The sequence below is a fragment of the Manacus candei genome, unplaced genomic scaffold (genome assembly GCF_025592945.1).
Source record: "Manacus candei isolate 608988 ecotype Guabito, Panama unplaced genomic scaffold, ASM2559294v1 h1tg000119l, whole genome shotgun sequence".
Lineage (NCBI taxonomy): Eukaryota > Metazoa > Chordata > Aves > Passeriformes > Pipridae > Manacus > Manacus candei.
This window is the reverse complement of record NW_026138167.1, coordinates 4047395-4066353: the sequence shown is the minus strand read 5'-3', so window position 1 is coordinate 4066353 and position 18959 is coordinate 4047395. Positions and strand designations below refer to the sequence as shown.

Sequence of the window (18959 nt, the reverse complement as noted above, 5' to 3'; positions counted from 1 at the left end):
CGCCCGCCATCACAGTACCCTCAGCAACCCAGTGTGAGGCTAAAGCACAAACAACACACCGGGACTACTTCACGTCCGCGGACGAAAACACACTAGTTCCAAGCGCGCGGAGGCCGACGGGACGCTTTTAAAGGGCCGCGCGGGGCACGCCGGGAGCTGTAGTCTTCCCACAGAGGCGCCACGCCCCCTCGCGGCCGCAGCCAATGGGCGGGCGGCGGGCGGGGCTCCCCCGCGGTGCGCGCGCGAGGGGCGGCGCCTGGAGTTGGTTGTTGCGCGGGCGCGGCGCTCGCAGCCCCGTCCCGGGAGCCGCGTCCTCGGCGGGGCCCGGCGGGAGCGGGACCGGGACCGGGACCCCGCACGGAGCCGCCGCGGGGCTGGGGAGCCCCTGCCAGGTGAGGGGCGGCGGGGAGGTGGTGGCTGGGGGGGAGGTCGGGGGGCGGCGGCCGTCGGGTTCCCTCGGCGGGGCCCCGGCGGGATGCGGGGGGAGCCGCGGGCGCAGTTGCCGCCCGCCCGCTCGCCCCTTCGTGGGGGTCCCGCCGGCGCCCCTCGCCGCGGCCCCGCCGGTCGGAGCGGCGCCCGCAGAGCCCGCCTGGCGCCGGCACAGCCGCGCCGGGGCCCCCGCGGGGCCGCGCAGCGCCCTCGCCCCCGGCGGGGTTTGGGGCCCGGCTGCCCGCCCGGCTGTCCGCCCGCAGCCCCGGGCGCTCCCCGTGCCCGCCCCGCCATCCCCCGCCCTGCCGGGGAGCGCCCGCCGCCGCCGGGCTGACACCTTCGAGGAATTCCCCGGGACGAAGCCGCCGTGGGTGCCGGGTGGATGCTGTCCCTGCCGGGGCTCTGCCCCTGCTCTGTTATTACCGAGAGTTCCTGACTCGAAAGGCTGCGCGCGTTGCTGTGTACGTGTGTAGCCGCATTCCACCCTCCCTTCGGTGCTTCCCTTCCTCTCGAAGGTTATTTTGGACTTGCAGGTGGGTCGGTCTGTTCGCCAGTTTTTACAGCGGGTGAAGTTGAAGCTAGCCCGGGAAGGCTGGGATTTGTGCTGGGACAGCAAGTGAAGCGATGTAAGCACTTTGCGATGGTCAGTCAGTTATGGAGCAGCTGATACCTGGCACAGAATGTCCAGGCTGCCCCTCCGGGAGCACAAGGAGGAGGAGGAGCGTTGTGTGGTGGATCTCTGACCTCGAATTTAATAGGGGTCCCTTCTTAGAGAACGTGATTTCTGTTTATTTTAGGTCTTTGCCGTTTAATTTTGTAGGGCTTGGCTTTCGTTCTTTAATTGCTTCTTAAGTGCCTCCAAAGTTTTTCCCCTTGCTCTTTGTGGCTTAATGGCTGTCTCATGTCTGCGAAAGTACTTTATTCTCGGATATTTAGAGGAAAAAATAATACACGGAGATGTATGGGCAGGAAGGAAAGAACATGGAGTTGTTTTAGGAGCCAAGACTTTATGGAATTCCTGTGATTAGGTTCTATAGTTAGAGAGTTAAGTTGAACTTGTTTAAAATTGCTGGCTGGCTGAGTACCTTTATTGCAAACTAGATGTGCTTAATTCTGTGTGACTTTTGACTCACAGCCTCATCTAGACAGTTTGATTCCAGTGGTGTAGCAGAGCAGCAAATACTTTTGAAGATTTTCTTTGGTCGTTTTGACCAGTTAGAGCTCGTAATCTAGTTTCACAGTGGTTTAAAAGGTTTTGTCTGGAAAGTAGCTAAGATGATTTATCCAGATGAAGCATCTTCCTGGCAAAGTTACTGCTCTGTGTGTTTTCAGGCAAATCTCATTTTAGTCTCTAAAACGTAGAACTATGCAAGAAGTGAGTTACCAATTTTTCCATGAGTAACTTTCCATGATTAATCATCTGTGTTCATTTCTTGATGGCTTTACCTTCTTGTTAGGATATCTCATGCAGATAACTTAATTCGCAGACTTCTTAAATGACATTTTTTGGGCAGTTCTGTTTGCCTCAAGTGCCTCACCTGAACAGTAGTGGCAGGTAGGGGATGATTCCTGAGCTTGGGCAGGAGGCTCCAGCTGCAGAGCAAGGAGCCAACAGACTTTCCTGCCTGGCCTTGCTGCTTGTAGGCACTTCTACCCAGCTGCAGTTGATAATGGATGTAATGTTTGCATTTCCTTCTATTTTAGAACGGGCATTAACTATGTAAATAAATATACAGTTATTTTGAAGCAACAGCATTCCCTATGTATGGGTAAGAGTTATGGCTGCTTCTGTGAAAGAGAGAGCAAGGAGGCAAAGTACCATTTCAACTTCTTGGATAATTTGTGTTTCTGACTTTTCAGCTCCTTAGAAAATCCACTTGCAGGCATGTTTACCAAAATACATATGCTTTTCTGTTTACTCTCCAAGTGAAGGAATTGGTTGGAATCAGTCATTTAAAGAAAAGTAAAGGGCAGATGCTGTTTGGCTAAATGCCTCCTAAGTATTGATTTCTTTTGCCTAAACAGGATAGTAAAATATAATGATAACTATTGTAAGTTATTGGTTAGGGTCACAGACACTGGCAATCACTGTTAACCTTCTGTATCACGCTAGGAAAAATATGCATGCGAAAAGCTTACTCTGAGTTAACAAGTTGTAACATGTTTTTCTCTACTTTGTTTCTGAATTTACACTCCTGTGTCTCTCCTTTCCTTTTCCCTTTTCCTGTTTAGTCTTTGCTCTTAAACTGCCCTTTTCCCTCCAGCTGCCCCTCATCCCAGTTTAGAATTGGCCCCTCCCATCCCTGCTGGTTGCCCAGGTTTCCTTGGCCCTTTTCTCTGTAGGGATCTGCAGCTTTACTCCTTGTCACTGCTGCTCTTGTTCTGGATGCTTTCTGATGAGCTCGGGTTTCAGGTGGTGTTAATAGCCCTTTTTCTTTGCGTGTAAGGCCGTTGGACCTTCTCTTCTCCAGCCCCTGAAAGCAGAGCCCCAGAGGTCCACTCTGGGATTGCCAGGTAGGGATCTGGGCTGAGGGCTGTCTCCTGCCAGCTTCCCCAGCGTTCCCACTCCCTGTGCTGCTGCAGCTCCCCAGGAATCCTGCCGAGCTGCTCCCTCCCGTGTAGTCGGTGTGTCAGAGCTGACAGTCGGGTATGGGGAGAATATTGAAATGCAAATGACAGTGAGGAGATGGTGAACAGCGCCGAGAAGGTGGTGGAGCGAGTACCTTGTGATGTGAAAAGAGCTCGCAGAGAAAGCACCTGGCGCGGGGAAGCTGAAATGAAAACTTTCTTATCTTTCTGCTGTTAGTACCTCCAGATGTTTTTAACCTACTTAGAGTACAAAAATAATAACGTGTAAAACGTGTTTGGGTTTATTAGCCGAAGGAAAGTGCAAAGAAATAATGTAAAGCTATTTGGGAGCCATATGCAGCATTTACTGGCTGCTACTGGCAGCCAAAAATCACCAGTGAGGCAAAATCCACTCTCTGTGCCTGTAGAGTAGCATGGATTTTGGAGGAGGAGATGTGGGGCTCCAGTCCCAAGAGGAAAAAGCTGTGGGTGCTGATCCCCAAAGGAGCTTGGTGCCAGGTTCTGTGAGTGCATTACCTGTGACAGGCTGCTGTGGGGACCTTGTACAGAGCCTTTGTTGGCATTACCAGTCCTCCCACCCTCCTGTGCTCCCACATGACTGCTGTGTAAGGACTGAGCACTGCTCTGGGATTTACACTGGCCTGAGGCTGAAATGCCTGCATTGTTTCATATGTATCAGCACAATAATATACCATTTCCATTACCATACAGTTTTAAATCTAGGATGGAAAAATACAGGCTGCAAACTGGAATAAGACTTGCTAGTTGACTTTCACTGTTTTAAAGCAGGGTAAAGTGGAGCAAGTCAACAGTATACACTGAGGTGTAAGTGACAACTTTAGAATTTCTCCAGTGTTAGCAGCAAGGAGAAATGACTTGGTTTTACTTGGTAACAGTTCCAGTTAGTTGTCCAATATTTGAGCTCAAATTTCCATAAACTGTGGTTTAGTATTGCAGGCTCTGTATTTTCTTCTGTGTTTTCCAGATCATAAGCAGAAATTATCAACCATGTAAGAAGTTTTCAGGCTTCCTTTTTCCTAAGATAAGTACCTGAGTCACTAGAGCAATTTCTTTCCCAATATCTCCTCAAGTGGACTGAGTTAACTTGAGATTGCCTGATAGTTGAAAATATGGATAGAGGAAAACTACTTGGTGGGTGTAACTCTGAGGTCACCTTCTGCAAATTGAATTTCTTTTGGGACCCCATCAGCTATTACAAAAGTTACCCTGTTAGATCTCCAAGTTACAAAATGGCTTTATACCACATATGTTTTTGGGGTTGTTCAGGTGATAATGATAACAGCAGAATTTCAGAACCCCTCAAAGCCTCATTCATCATTTCCCTCCTCCCAGTAATCACATATTGCTGTGCAGGATGAGGATAAAATCAGTTTTAAACCACACCACTTGGAGAAGTATTTCGTAATCAATCTCTAATGGATTTTCTTTGTTAAGTCTTTGATTCTGGGGAAAATTGTCACCCTGAGTAGTTTCCTTTCTGTGTGAGTACTTGGAAAAAATCTCCAAATAGGTCCTTTAGGCTCACTGCCCATACCTGCTATGTATGGGCCTGACCTTAACTGAGATGCTTTTGCACAAATTATAGTCACAGTAACCAGGATTACAATGATCCTTATTGAACATCTGCACTTTGATCACCAAATAGTTATGTTTATGTTTAAAAGATGGGCAAATATGGTGTGTAAAAAGTAAGAGCATTAGTTTGTTATCTGAATCTCAAAATGCCTTCAGAGTTCTTGCTTCTTGCTTAGGAATATTTTTCTTGGTTGGCAGGTTTTAGAGCAGAGGATGGATAATTTCCCCATGAAATGCTCAACATGGAGGGGAAAGAGTATTTCATCCCTTTAAAGTGCAAAAAATTATAAATATTAACTGGGAAAGACATTTTAAAATCTTCCCATTTGTAGACTTTATCCCCCATTTTACTTGAGAGTAATATTTCAGTTTAAAAAAAAACCCTTACATGCACTGAAACATAAATGCTCAACTGTCTTAATGCACTCCCTGTTGACTGCAGGAGTTGTTTTTAGCAAAGTTTTTGAAATCACAGTAAACAAATGGATAAAAACCCTGCCAGGCTAAACACTGTAGGCTTCTAGTAATACTTGTTTTAGCAACATCTTGTCTGAGACACCAGTTCGGTGTGGTGCTAAAAAGTAAGATCACTGACTTGATAAAGTCAGTGCTATTTCAGAAAATACTGCTACTAGCACACAATTTGCCAAGTGCAACGTCCTGGGTGTTTTAGCAGATTTGGATTATTACATTGTTGGATAGAGGTTCTGTAGGAAGCTGTTCAGTGAAACGTTCGCCGTTTGACCTTTTGTGTTTTTGTAAAACTGATGTCAATCCTAAAATGTTCCTTCTTGGATACGTGCCTGGATTTATACAGGCCTCTCTGCAAAGCTCACCAAAGGAGGAAGACTGTATATAATACAGAAGATGTAAATTTTGCATGTATATATTTATATATATATATATATATATATACATCTTTCACCTCTGAGGGTCTTACTGTCAGGAAAACCTTCATTCACATTAAAAAGACATTTAAATCTAGGTTATAAACATGAACAAATATAGACATCATTCCACACTGACTTCACATCTATTCCCTCTTGGTAAGTCTCTGTGTATATCACAGATGCTCTTGCTGCCAAGTTGCCTCTTACTGTCATTGTTTTGCTTTTATACTTGTTGATGTCCTTTCTGTGGACTTTTTTAATGCAGCAAGAGGAAGGAGAATTGTTTTAAAAATATGTACTCTCCCCCCAAACTGACCAGTAAATTCAGAAACATGCATGTCTGAAGGTAATAGAGACACTCAAAATTACCATAGTTCTTGAGTTGAAACTGTCCTTGGGTAACTCTTAAGTCTTTTAGTACCTTGTTTTTTATTTCAAGCAAGTACTGCCTTTCTCTCTACCTTGTTTTATCTCCTAATAGTCTTCTGCAGAGTGACCCCTGAGCCTGTTTGGAACCCCATTAAAATCACTGACTCCCTCTGTAAAGGTTCACAATTACATCAACATAGCTTTAATAAACTTTGAAGTTAAATGCAAATATATACCAGCTGAGAGAGAATAAATATTATTATAGGAGTTTTCCATGGGGGAGTAACTCATGTTGTGTAATTGTTTTTCCATTTACTTTGAGCCTTGCTAATTGTCCTGCTCTGCCTCCCTTGTGCAGATTGGGTGGTTTTGCTTAAAAACAGGTTGCACAATATTGCCCAGTCTCAGACTTTTGAGTCTGTAACTATATGGTTAAGGAGGGTGACTCCTGCTGTTTGGAATGATCTTTAGGGAAGCCAGTTTATTTAATGACTTTGGTACTGTAAACTGTAGACATTCTCAGTTTTTAGAAGCAGGGAGACAGCTCACAGTAAGGATGTAGGGAGTGAGGGGCACATGAAAGATCTCTGTATCATCAGTGACACAGGCTGTGATTGTGCAACGGTTTGCTGTTGGTTGTAGTCAGTGGAACAGTTCACTGAACTTGCTGTTAAACATACATCCCAGCCATAAATGTTGGCTATTCTAGAGCTTTATATACATGAAATTGTGTTTTCATACGGTGATTTTTTTTTTTTTAATTTAACACACCAAGGAAGGAAGCCAACCTGCAAGGAAGGAAGGCTCAGACCTGCTCTGCTGCTAATGAAGCTGTTGATAACATACCTTTCAACTACAACGACCAAATTTTGGAAGTGCTATTGCAGGCCTTAACGTGAGACAGTTCCATGTTTAAAGGTCAGTGTTTTTGGCTAGAAAAGATTGCTTGGGAAGTGCAGAAAACAGAGGTGTGTTAGGACAAAGCTTGCTGAAGCTCCAAGGGCTCCCGTGCCTGTGAATTTTGCCTTGTAAGTATTCCTTGTGCAGCAAGGGCAGCATCCCTGTGAGAAAAAACATCAGTGCAAGCAGAGCTCAGAGCTTAACATGTGTTTAGTTTACCCTGTGAGCTGTATCAGTCCCAGCTGCCATATCCCAACTGGCATCTTGCTCCATGAACCTGTTGGCAGGCAGGGTGCTGGTTCACGGTCCCTTACAAGTTAACCCACTTATCTTCTTAGAGCCAAAGCAAATCTCCTCCAAAGGTGGTTCTTTTAGAGTTGTTCAGTAACTGGTACATCAGAGGAGTGTTGCACTCTGGTATATAAAGTACCTGTTTTTAGCAGCTGATAAGAGAGACACTGTTAGTATCAGTTGCCATGAAAAACCTCCTGCGACAGCTTTGCAGGTTTAAGGTGAGATTGCAGAGTGGTTTAGATGGAGGTTCCTCAGCTGCACTGGAGCTTTAGTCATGGTGAGTTCTCCTGCGTTCTGCATAATTATCTCTGTTGTTCTGCTTGTTGGAATGTGAAAGTGCCTGATTGTTTGGTGCTTGCAAAGGGAGAAGCTGAATCAGGTCCCTTTCTGATGGGAATTACCACTCAGCAGGGTTCAGCAAATACATTCTTTAAATACACTATTGCAAATAAGACTGGATTGCTTGGTGTTGGAAATAGCAAGAGGTGGTTCATTAAAAAAAAGGCATCCAGTTCTCACTCCCCACCTTTTTTTTTCCCCCCCAAGGCTGTAATTTTTCTTTGTAGTACATAATGGTGATAAAATTGCAGGCTTTTTTTCCTGCTCTGTCCTTTGCAGATTGACTTCATTGCCTATGGTTGTACATTATCTTTGTTTATCAGTGTAAATCAACACAGCTATTCCTGAACAATGGAGATAGCAACACACAGACCTTTTGAAGCCAAATTTGCCGAGTGAGAAACAGTGTTGTATAGAAACATGTTGAAAAAGATAACCAGCATGGATTATGGGGCAAGGGGGGGTTCCTACTCAACCTCCCCAGAGGGGATTATGGAAAAGGCTGTGGAATTAATAGTGTTTTCTAAAACATTCCTACACAACTGCCAGGGCACCTGATGGAAGGTTCATGCATGCACTAATAATTCTTAGGGGAAAAAACAGTAAACAGGTGATATACCAAAGCAACAGCATTTAAATCAGTGGGAATTAGATTTAAGATATCAAATGTTACATAATTGGGTTTTTTCCCTGGAGTTCAGTGCCTGCAGTTCTTTGCATATTAAATGTTGTTCTGTCTGCACAGAAAGCTGACTTGGGGTGCTTTCATGAAAAAGTTGTTACAGAGCCAAACAAAATGAAATCTATAGAATGCAGGAGGAGATATTATTCCATATAATGAATATTGTCTTCAGTGGGAAGCCCCCCTGCTGAGTTAGGGGTTATAAGTTCAGCCAATAGTCCCTGCAACTGTGTTGCATGGGTAATTCACTGAACTTTTTTTTGTTGTGCTGACGAAAAGAGTTGATGTACTTTTTCCATCAAGTGATCTCAATAAAAGATTGAAAATATACTGGGAAAATAAGCAACCAGTATTGGTTCACAGTTGCTGTGATTGTGCTGGATGCAAATAGCTGAGCTGTGGTTAAAAAATCACCGAACAAGTGAAATAATTGAAAATCAGTATCAGTTTCTAAACAAATGAAAGCTCTGCTTTCCCAAAAAGGATGGCACTGTCATTAGTGTATACAAGGTAGAGGAGCCCTCTGTTATCAACATCAGTCTCTCTACAGCAGGTGGATGTGGCTTCTTGGGTCTTTCTTGCTTGTAATAAGCCAGGCACTTATGCATTCAGGCTTGTATTCAAGGGATATGGGAACAGTTATGATTATAATTTAAAAGCTCTGTTTCTTTCCTTTTGTGAACATAAGGCAAAATGGGGGGGGTTTGTAATTTTTGGCTTTCTCCTGCCAGTTCACGAGTGTCTGTGACTTAGGTATTTTAGATCTGTAGATTCCAACTACTTTTAATTGATTTTGTCACATGGGTCAAGGTTTCATTCCCATCACTCTTTTCCCATGGCTTCCTCCAGAAGTTGCAGGGGTAACTGTTCTGCAGGGAAGGTAAATGTGTATCTGATATATAAATGTTCACTGGATGATGCCCAGTAAAATATTTGCCCTGCCTGCATAATCTGTTACAAGAATTCTGAAAAATTCTATCCAGGGGACAGCTAAAAGCCTGAGCAGGTCCTGGATCCTTCCTGGGACTCATCAGTACAGGACCTGCTGTCTCAGAGGTGCTTTGGCAGTCATCAGTCTGCACCTATAACAGTTTTTCTTGAACACACTTGTTTTTTTTTTTCTTGGCAGTGGTTTTATGATCTAGTTTAGATGGGAGGGCTGTCACACGACAAAAAAGAAACTCTGTTCATTAATTTGAGAGATGAACTAGACTCAGTTTGTGTTCTGAGAGCTTAAAAAAGCAGGAGAATGGACAATCATGTCTTCCTGAGGTGCTTTTCTCAGGCTGGTAAGGAACACACTCTGTGTACCACATGAACTCATCACTTCCATGTCCTTGAGTGCCCATAACAGTGCCAGGTAAAACCAGAATATGCAGAGAGCAAAAGGGACATGGGTCTTGAAGTTAATTGCACAGCACCTGAAAAATCAGAAATCTGGCCATTGGATAAGGAAAAAATATTGAAATATAGGTCTACATTCTTTATTTTCTCCATGAGAGAGAAAAATGAAGACTTCTTGTGATGAAGATGACTTGTCTCTCTGGATGCTGCTTTGCTAATTGGTGTGACCCTGCTGTGTCTGCACTGTTTCCTAGGGGCTGTGATAAGCATTTCCTTTTGGAAAAACTCTACACAATGTGCAGATAGAGGGGACCTGGTCTCTTCAACCTCTTTAAGATGTGTTGGAATAAATATCTTGTTTGGAAAGTTGTTTTGTTTTTTTTCATATTTTTCAGATGAACAATTCTCTTGAGTTTTATGCTTTTTGTTACATAACACTGAAGTTTTTTAAAGTTTTGAGCATGACCTCAAAGTTTTGTTTTGGCTTCACTAAAGTATTTACTGCTTGTAGCCATGTAAAACCAGATATATTTTCCTGTATTCTTGATCTTTAAGACCAATAGGCCCCTATCGTTCGTAGGGGAGGCTTAAATTTTCTTTAGTGCTTACAGAATTCAAAATCATTAGAATTTTCTCTGTATAAAGTTATAACTTCCTGAGGAAATATTGGCACAAACTGTGGAAGCTGTTAGGTTTTGGAAATTTTGCTCAAGTTACTCATTTTCTCTGCATTATTTCTTCTTTCTCTTCATAATTAGAGGCTGGTGGACAAAGCAGACTTGGGGCTGAAGGGCCTTCTTTGGAATCTGGCAAAAAGGCAGATACTTGGAAAAGAGAATGTCTTTTGAGTGGAGGGAAAAAAATATACTTGGGGAAATAATTTTAGGTGCTATGGCTGATTTTGTTGTTTGGCTCTGCAGACTAGTCAGTCAGTTCTGGCATTTCCATGCAGCCACTTCTACTGGTTCATATCTTACATGTGTTAATGTGTTTATAGTTTCATAGAAAATACTGATAGATCCATTCTACTAACAGTAAAAATTGAGCTATATGATTTCAGTCAATAGCTCAAGAGGAGTGATTGTAATTATCTTTGGCCATGAAGATTTGGACAAAAATGATTATTCTACACTGTGTTGCTCTGAAATCCACAGGTTAAGAAAATATTTATGTCCCAAAATCAACTTTTTTTTTGTATTATTGGGAAAAAAATATATTCTACAAACTTTCATTCAAAGAAGAGACATTTTCTATTTTCATACTGAGAATTATGTGTGTCTGAGCTCAAATTTATGTGTATGTGTATATCTTAGAGATATATTTGTTTCAAGTGGCTATTAATGCTGTTTTAGGAAGTAGTGTTGAATCTCCAGCTATATTCATATTTTGGGAAGAGTCCATTTATATCTGCAGAGTAGTGCAGGAGAAGATAGTGGTGATTTAAAACCTCCTCATGGCAGCACAGGGACCCAGCGTTTCACTGTGGGGAGAGTGACTGAAATTCCCATCTTTCCAGAAATTTGCTGGGACTTGGGTTTGCTGAAGTTTTTTTTCCTTTAAGGTGCTGGTTGAGGAGACATTTAATGAGCTTTCCAGTTGCCTGTGTGTTGGAAGCAGATAGGCAGTGGAGTGAAATGGCTTTTTAACTCCACTCCTGTCAAAACCCAGAACTCCATAATTTTACTGGTTTTACAAATAAGAGAACTAAAAGCTTGGCTTGCCTGAAGTCAATTATTCCAGTGTTTAAAAGAGGATCCAGAACACTCTCGTGGTCTTAGTTACTTTGCTAACCCAGCCTTTTGAAAACAGCCATGGTAAATATTTATTTAGTTGCCATAATACATTCCGGGTATGTCTTTTAACCTCAGCAGTTGGGCTGAGTTAGGCTGCTGCTTCTAAAACCTTCCAGTCTTTAGTTTGAATGTTAGAGATTTATGGCTTTACATCACAAATTGTGTTTCTAAAGGCTTATCCTGGCACTGCTGTGTTTTGGTTCTGTAACTCTGTTGTATTGTCATCTTTCTTGAATGACTTGCTGTCAAAGCACATGCCAGGTCATGTGTTACAGTCAGTCCAGAGCAACTGTACATTTTGGTAGTTAAATATTTCTCCCTGTGAGCTGGAAGGGCTGCCTTGCATAGCAGAAGCTTGGGGTCAAACCTGCTGATGAGTATTTACTTTTCTCATGGCTGAATACTTGAAGTTAGCATGTGATTTGGGAGTAATCTTTGGAATTAATTTCTGTATGGTTCAGAAACAGGAAAAACTTGGAAACTGGGATAATGCTTAGTTTGTTGCTCAGTTTTTCAGATAGTTTTAATAAGACATTTAAATTTTTAGATAGGGTAAGAGCACCTAGATTAAAATAGATTTGTGCTATTTTTAGAGCATGGCTTTATACTGCAAGTCAGAGACCAAAAAGATACTTTTAAAGTAAGGAAACACCATTTTTACAAGTCTTATTGTTGACCTCAAGACCACATTTTCCATCATTTGGGACAAGGGATCAAGCAATCTGTCTGTAAAACAGTAAAATGCCTTCTAGTCCTTTGGTATTGTCAGGTCATGACAAAAGCTTGGTAAGATGAGAATGATTGGCAGAATGATGTGCACCCATAATTTTTTTTAACTCTTGTGTAAAATATGCTGAAATCTAAAATAGGGCATAGTCTTCTCCACAAAATGACAAAAAATTTGACAGTGCACACATTCCAACTCATGGAGCTGAATCAGTTGAAAAGAGCAAGCCAAAAAGGCAATGTGGAAATACCAGTAAGTTGCCTGAAACATTTAGCAGCAATGATCTTCCTTAAAATAACTTGGTACAATTAATTGGTGCTTTTTGTCCTTTCTTTTGCACAGCAGTCTTATCACAGCCTTATCTTTAAGTGAGGAAATGAAGCTCTTTCTGCACAGCAGGCTGAGCTGGCTGATACTTTATTGCAGAGATTTATTTCTTAATCTGCATTGGAGACTTTGAAGCCTGGTTTTTTAGCAGGCTGATTTAGTTCTTGTTTGATTGAGGAATATACAGAATAGGACTGCTGTAATTAGAGCTTGGTGGTAGCTTTTGGCAAGCCCTGAGTTATTTGTGCAGTAGCACTGTAGTGAGGACACGATGCATTTTGAGGGAGGGGAAATCAGAACAATGTGCTGATTTGCTTGTGTGGGCTAATATGACTCTTTTACAACGAACTCCTTTAAAACTTGGGGGTTCTTTTTAGGAAAAACTGACAGGCTAACCTGGGGTTTCAAATCAATTTAAATTGTCTTGCAAGCTGGAAGTCTCCATTCGATCTGCAAGGCCCTGACAATTCCCCGTGGTTTGGGGTCAGCAGTTGACAAACAGTGCCTACACCAATGATGTGTGAAATCAATCTTTCAGTCCTCCTGCTGCTGCCTTTGAACAGTTTCATTGCTGACAAAGCGTCAGCCTCGGGATGAGATTATAAAAATTCTAAAGCTTAAAAAAACAGAGAAGACAAAATGTTGATGCTTGGAAGGTTCCTCTGCTCTTGGAATGAGAAAGTTTTGGTCCTGACGTTTTCTGGAGGTGTGTTGCAAGATCCTGAACGTGATTATGTTGGTAGTGTGGTGCTATTGCATAAATATATTGAAGACATTTTGCCCATCTTTCAAACTGAAGCTACTGAATGAATCAGTCTCCTGGCTGGCTAGTTGCATGTTAAAGCTCATATTTTGTGGGTTCAGAAATACTTAACATCTTTTATTCTGTGAGTGAATAAGCTGGATTAATTTATATGCAACACTTCCTAGTTAGTGAAAAGTCAGTGGCATTAAAGATGTAAGTCCAATGAAGTAGTGGTTATACCTGCCACTCAATCTGCTCCTCTTGTTGTAAACAGTTCTTTAAAGCTGAACTATCATGTTTTTTTCACATCCAACTTCTTACCTCCGTTAGTAAAACATGCTTTCTGTTGTTGCTTCAAACATCTGTGACAACTGCTTTATTTTTCCCACCCAGTGTCCAGTTGTGTTTCATACTAAATAACTCTTTTTATTTCAAAAAAATTGTTTTGGGTGGAGTTTCTTGCACACTGACTCCAGCTATCATGCTTCAGTCTGGCTGTGTATTCAGATATCCCTGTAAAGGGTTGATATCTAAAGAGTTGATATCTCTGAACCATCTCTCATATTTTGCACTTTTATTCCAACACAGCGTGGTCTGAAATATCTGTGAGATATTATGTATTCTGGTTGTAGGATTCACTTCCCTGTAGGTGAAGACTTAGTGTCATGAAAAGTTCTCTCCACGTGGGCCGGAAAAATCGCAGGAACCTGTTACAAACTTGGGAAGTGTCGGGGAGCTGATGCTCGCGGGGCTCGGGAGGCACACACGGGATGCCTCCAGCAAAAAACTCAAGCTGTGTGGAAGAATAAGAGCAGCTGTTGGAAGTGTCCCAGCGGGCCTGGGCCGTGGCCATACAAGGAGCCCTGTCTGCACAAAGCTGCTCTGTCTGGTTCATGTGTTGCATGTGTGTTAAAGTTCACCGGGCTCTTTGTCCGGGTGTCCTCTCCGGGTGCCCTCCATCCCCCAGGTGCCCGAAAGCATCTCTAGATTTTATTATTAGAGCGGCAGAAAGGAAGTGGAAAAGAGGGGGGAAAAAAACAGGCTCGCTGAATATTTCAGCGGTTCTTTGCCAAATCGCGTTTTGGGATTCGTTTCTATTTTAAATGCTCCAGCGGCTGCCAGAGCTGGCAAACTGCGATCCCCTTCGGAAGGGGGAGGAGACTTGGGTACTTCTCTGCGGAGGAGGAACATCATTTTCCTGTTGCTTTGTTTTTACTTTTGGAGCGAACAAAGAAAATCCGCGGGAGAAAAGTAGAAAAAGCCCCGTTTTTCAAAGCTTTATCCAGAAATTTTACGAAACAATGGGTTTGATTTGCACTTTAAATGTGGTTTCCTGTCTTCTCTCACGGTCGTTTGCATACCTTTAAAAATTGTTTGGTTTGACTTTGTTTTATAGAAATGTGTCCTTTCCTCAGCTAGCACTGGTTAGGGTATTGTTTCCTTGATTGTTTCCAAGTGCATGTAGGCAAGAAATGATCAAATTTAATCACCAAACAATTGGTCACATGTGCAAAAAGAGAAGCCGATTAGAATTGCCAGAAAACCAGGCTGAACATAGAATAATATCTGTGCTTAAATAACTAAATCCCAGAGTTTAGGAAGATAAGATGACTGAACAGCAAAAAAGAAAAAACTGAGAGCCAAAAATATGAGTTTTCTTCCTGCCTTTGTCATGCCTCACTTGTAGCCTTGGAAACTGAGACAAAGAGGTTAAGAAACTTGCTCATTCTTAAAATGGAGATAAGATACAGCGTGCAGCTTATTTTAGTCTCACTTATTCCTCTGCAGAGTGCTGTAAGTGAGCAGTGCTGGGTTTTTAACTGTATAATCTGTATGATGAACTTGTTTATTTAGGATTTGAACCAATGAACCCAAGTTGAGTTGTATCCCTGTGCCTACCTGTGGGGCTGATGCCTTGTTTTGATCTGTCAGTCTTTGCAGGTTATTTCACCATCTCTTCTGTCAGTCTTTGCAGGTTATTTCATCATCTCTCCTGTTAGGAGGGTGGTGGATGTTTTGGTCAAACCAGATGACTCTGGAAGGTGGGATGCTCAGTACCTACAGTGCAGAGGGGATGGTTGGCTCCTTGCTTTTCAAACAAACTCTTGTTTTCCCTCCAGGCATCTAAACCAGGAATTCAAGATTGAGGGATCAAAACATTGGAAAGGGTTCTTGGCAATTTGATCAACTGTGAAATAGTTACGAGCTCTTATTTTTTAAATCCGAAGGTGCCACTTTTTAGTTAAGGTCTGTTCTTAGGGCTTTTGTTTTATAGCCTCTCTGGACATTCCTGCACTGTTTATATTAATGCAGCTCATTTGTAGGCAGTGCAGACACTTTTAGAAATTGTAAGACTGTGGAGACATTTAATGGCTAAGGATAAATTGCACAGCTGTGGACACTATTTATACTTTCCTCTATAGAAAAGAGTCTGTATCATGAAATAGGCATAGCTCAGTGTTGTGAGTTATTTTTCATGTTTTTCTAGTCTTGGAAGGGGGATTGCCAGCTCTTAGTTTTACATGTTAAAAAGTCCATAGCATTTCCATATTCTAAGAAGATAAAGTTCATGCTTTATCCATTAAGGAAATAGATATCGAAGAAAGGAGAGACAAGATAGATGGGCTGAAGTGTTTCAAAATGTTAGTAAGGAATTCTAGGAACATTGCAGAAGATTTCTGGGCTGAGAGTAGTTCCTAAGTGTGCAAAGGGAAACTGTAAGAATTTAAATATGATAAAAAATAACCAGGACTTGATAGAAGGTGAACAGTAACTCATGCAACAAGTTAGCTTAAAGGTTAAGCATCTGAAACCTCTGCAAAGCACACATCCCTTCCACAAGAAAGAAGTGTCCAAGCCCACAGCTTGAAAGAGAAATTTAAAGCAATTTCCAAGTTATTAAAATATATAAGGAAAAATAATTATAACTTTAATAGTTAGATCTCAACCAAGGGACCCAGAAAGGGAGCACGTTGTTTGTTCTTTGTAGATCTGTTAATGATGGGAATCTTTTAGAAGTCAACTTTAAAAGACAAAAGGACAAACACAATTATAGGATGTGTAAAATGGAAATTAGACCCTGAGACAGAAACTGAATTGCTTCAAAGATGAGAGGCTGGGATAAATTAAGAACTAGCAGATACCATCTTCGAAATACTGGAATCTAATATCTTTGACAATTACTTTGAAAAAAGTTTGCTGAGAGAAACCATAGGAAATTGCAGGCACTCTGTAGTTCTGTGCTCCTGGGTTTTCTGTCTTGCACGTAGACTGTGGATAACTTTGAGTTGCCCCTCAAGATTCCATAAAATTATTCTGTTATTTAAAATACCTCTGAATGCTTCTACATCCTCCAGAGATTTAGTTGCAACACTGCAGTTTGTTCCCTTTTCTCCCTTAATGCTCTAAAATCCGCAGGCTTGTTCTGTCTCAGATTGTTGTCTGTTATGGGAGCCAGGGGATGGGGTTAGTGGGTGAATTATGAAGTAATTTGATCAAGGACTCAGGAGATACGATCTTTCCTCTCTTTTCCTCCCTTGTAATGTCAACACTGTGGTTTTTAGAAAATAATAACTTGCACGTATGCTCTAAAATTCCAACTTTGGCTCCGACTTGTCCTGAGCTGTTACCACTTTGCTGGGGTTGATCTGATATGGGTTACTGTTTGACAGCTCTTGTCCCGCTAAGAAACTCATTTCCAGCTTATGTATTACAGAAGTTTGATCAAAAGATAAAGCTTGAACTAATAAGATGAATAAGTTACTGACATCAAAGAGAAAATGGAATGGTGCAAAGCAAATGAGAGCCTGGAGCACTGATGTATTCACAAAATATTTCTTGTGGGTGACTGTTACTGACCATTGTGTGTGTCTCCTTGCCACTGCTATTTTTAAAACTTTGGCCATTTACTACCAAAAAAAAAAATCATTTGGTTAATAAAATTTTATTTCAGAATATTTCATATGTTTATACTTTTATTTTTAATTCAGATACTTATGAAGTTCTTAGACCTGCCAGCAGCGTTCCTTCAATTCTGTTCAGCTCTGTTAACGCAGACTGATAAATTCTTTCTGTATCCAGTTGGAATCCATGACAGGGACATTATCCCTTACCTGTCAGTCATCCCTCAGCTCCAGGTTACTGCCCTGAATCCAAGGTGCAGAACGGAGCTGCAATGCCTCTTACTTGATTTCAGCACACAGTGAAGCAGATTACTTTACTTAGGGATTTAAACATCTGAAATCTAACTTGCTGTACTGTGCACTGAAATGAGCTTGTACAGTCATTCACTGCATTCCTTCTTAGAGACAGTAGCTTGATAAATCACTCATCTGACAAGAGCAGGTTTTTACTTCTTGACTGGAACCTTCAGCCCACTCGCAAGTGAGGTGGTTTTTTTTCCCCATTCTTCAGATGACTGGTTATGTAAGAAAAGAATATGTGGATGCAGTGGGAAAATCAGTCAACCTGCTTCTTTAGGACAGCAGTTGTTGGGCTGGGTGACCAGCTGGGCTGTGCCCTGTGTTTGAATGAACCCACAAGGGGCTTCTGGCCTGGGCTTCTGGGGCTGGTTGAGAAGAATCCCTTTAATATGTTGCCATCGTTTGAATGACACTTTTAAGAGCTATTTCCCTGAAACATTTCGATGTGTTTATACACGCATGTCTCTTTCTTTGCATATTTAGCTTTTCCACACTGTGGGTTTCGGTCCAAGAACGCGTGTTTGGGGAGATCCTGGCAGATTGCTGGCTGGCTCCACAGCCTGATGGGGCCCTGCTATGGAAAACCTGCAGCCTCTAGATCCTTCTTAAATTGCACAGTGCTAAGTGATTTGTGATTCCAGTCTGAAAAGCCCTACTGCTACCTCAGACTGCTTGAAAGTGAGACGAACTAATGTTTTTCTTATTGCTGCTGTGTTAGAGAACCACTGTAGGAAACATGCTGCAAATTTAGCTCATGACTTAACAGCAACAGCTCCTTAAACCTCACTGTGCTTCAGATACGGGCACAAAGGTAACTGCATCAGGTCGTAGTGCAGCAGCAGTTTGCTTCTGCTTCCTGGGGCGATGGGAGAGATAAGAAGCACAAGTGGCAGAGCACGAGCTAATTAAATTTTCTTTAGATGTCTTTGAGTACATAAATGGTCAGCATTGCCCCGGTGGCTCTGTACAAATGCACCAATAGAATAATGCAGCTGTAGCTGTGAGGTTCTGGGCTATCACATTGTAGAACCTTTCGATGACGAGCCCCTTGGTGTTTCTTGGTTTACTTGCTCTGAAACAATAAGCAGGAATATTTGTTTCACTTTAGGTTTTTAAAACAGTCCTTTTTATTGAATGTACTGAAAGTTGCTCACTCTGTTAAAGGGCTAATATCAAGTGTGCAAAAACCGAAGTGACAAAATTTAATAAAACTTGGAACTTGCTGGCAAAGGAAGGGATAACACCTCATACTGCAGTGGTTTCCCAACCATAATGAAGTTGTGTGTGATGTAGCACTAGTTAAATGTGGACTGCAACGTTTCAAATGCAACCATAGCCTGAGCAGTCAGGCTTTTACGTTCCAAAAACTCTTCATCAAAGGAATAAGGTTTTGCAGATCACTTCGTGTAGCCTTGGCTGGTCGATATCTGTGGGGACAAAATAACTTAAATAGACGTGTGTGTGGGAGGAAATAAGTTCTTAATAAATTTTTTTCATAACTTTTTATTAAATGAAGGAAAATAGAGGTATAATCCTCAAGAGGGTTTTTTTATGGGAATTTTTAAATAAATTTGAATTGAGCGGATATCTCTAATTATACAAAAGTGTAATTAAATATTTGTGATACTGCGAAATCACGCTTTCCATATGCTTACCACAAAGCCAAGCATACTTTCTGTGTTCCTCTTGTGTATTTCTGTTCAGAGATTTGTGGTCAGGAGTAAATGGATGAC

The 18959-nt window shown here is 42.0% G+C and overlaps 2 protein-coding genes across 7 annotated transcripts in view; one reads left to right on the top strand and one right to left on the bottom strand.

Annotated features, from left to right (window-relative positions):
• HMG20A (high mobility group 20A) overlaps positions 1 to 78 on the bottom strand; it is a 40241-nt gene extending 40163 nt beyond the window's left edge. Inside the window, exon 1 of the mRNA XM_051770379.1 lies at positions 60 to 78. The gene's annotated coding sequence lies outside the window, so the exon portion shown is untranslated. The remainder of the gene's footprint in view (positions 1 to 59) is intronic.
• Positions 79 to 272: 194 nt separating this feature from the next.
• The window catches only part of PEAK1 (pseudopodium enriched atypical kinase 1), a 112528-nt gene continuing 93841 nt past the window's right edge, over positions 273 to 18959 (top strand). For 4 of the 6 annotated variants that reach the window (XM_051770351.1, XM_051770354.1, XM_051770350.1 and 1 more), the window contains exon 1: positions 283 to 392. The gene's annotated coding sequence lies outside the window, so the exon portion shown is untranslated. Of the gene's footprint in view, positions 393 to 1605; positions 7345 to 18959 lie in introns of those variants that run through there. The other 2 variants (XM_051770352.1, XM_051770353.1) reach the window with 2 other exon arrangements.